This window comes from Hipposideros armiger, unplaced genomic scaffold, assembly GCF_001890085.2.
Source record: "Hipposideros armiger isolate ML-2016 unplaced genomic scaffold, ASM189008v1 scaffold_569, whole genome shotgun sequence".
Taxonomy (NCBI): Eukaryota; Metazoa; Chordata; class Mammalia; order Chiroptera; family Hipposideridae; genus Hipposideros; species Hipposideros armiger.
Genome location: NW_017731919.1, coordinates 484,094 through 485,218, shown reverse-complemented (window position 1 = coordinate 485,218; position 1,125 = coordinate 484,094). Strand labels below are relative to the sequence as shown.

The 1,125-nt window shown below is 40.4% G+C and overlaps 1 protein-coding gene across 1 annotated transcript in view; it reads right to left on the bottom strand.

Moving 5' to 3' along the window:
* The window catches only part of LOC109371401 (electroneutral sodium bicarbonate exchanger 1-like), an 18,667-nt gene that overhangs the window by 12,422 nt on the left and 5,120 nt on the right, over positions 1-1,125 (bottom strand). The window lies entirely within an intron of this gene.

Sequence of the window (1,125 nt, the reverse complement as noted above, 5' to 3'; positions counted from 1 at the left end):
TTTCCTCAATACAAACAGGTCAGGATTTCTCAACCGCTGCTCCACTTTTTTCCCAAAAGGGCCATTTTAGCCAAAGAGGAATGAATAATAACCTAGAATGTCCTGCCTGGATTGGCTAGTGTTCACCAGCTGCATCTGGTGGCTGGACAAAAAATGAGGCAAATCAGGCTTATTAAATTCAACCACATTTCTCCTGAATTTCAATTGACTATTTTCCCAATGAATCCCAAATTGATAGAGATTCCCTTCCATGAGTTGTCAAGAATTTGGTATTTCTTTAACCAAACACCCAATCCCTGAACATAATACCCAAATGCACAACCCTACATGTACTGTGCCAAAATTGAGAAACCCATCAGGAGAGTATGTATCTACCGTGTTTCCCCAAAATAAGCCCTAGCATGATTTTTCAGGATGCTCATAATATAAGCCCTACCCCAAACATAAGCCCCAGTTAAGATTGTCAGCCAGACAGGACAGTTTAAATAAATGTAGATTTTTGTACATGAATAAATGAATAAATGTAGATTTTTGGAGCAAAAATTAACATAAGATCCAGTCTTATTTTCCGGGAAGAACTGTAGGAGACGAGGGAAAAAGAAACCATCTCCAGTTTCCTCACCCTTGAATATTCTTCCAGTAAGACAGCACTCAAAAGTATCTAAATAAATACCAAACCCTATCCTTTTTTCTCTAGAGGCCCACTCTTTGGGTAAGTTTCAAGCATCCCATTGACTTCTCGCATCCTCATGACATGAAGTGAGCTGGAGAAAGGAAGGCGTCAAGAGGAGGAGATGGAAGTCAAGTGGCAAGAATTCCCTCATCACCCTAGATTTAGAAAACAGCTCGTCGCCTGTAACACCACACAGAGTCCAGCTTTCCTAGTCTCCTTTCCAAAGTCCTGGCTTCAGTTAGAAAGGAGGAAAGCAAGTCCCAAACATTTATCAGTGCTAGACCAACCTCTTCCTCTCTCCCAGTGGCTTAAAACAGAGCATTTCTACCACTTTAGGTACTTCTGATTGCAATAAATTCTAAATTGGAACTCTGTTGCTTTGGAAGTAATATGCAAATTATTACAAACATGAAGATCCTCTCCATGTCAAATGAGAGAGAGAGAGAGAGAGA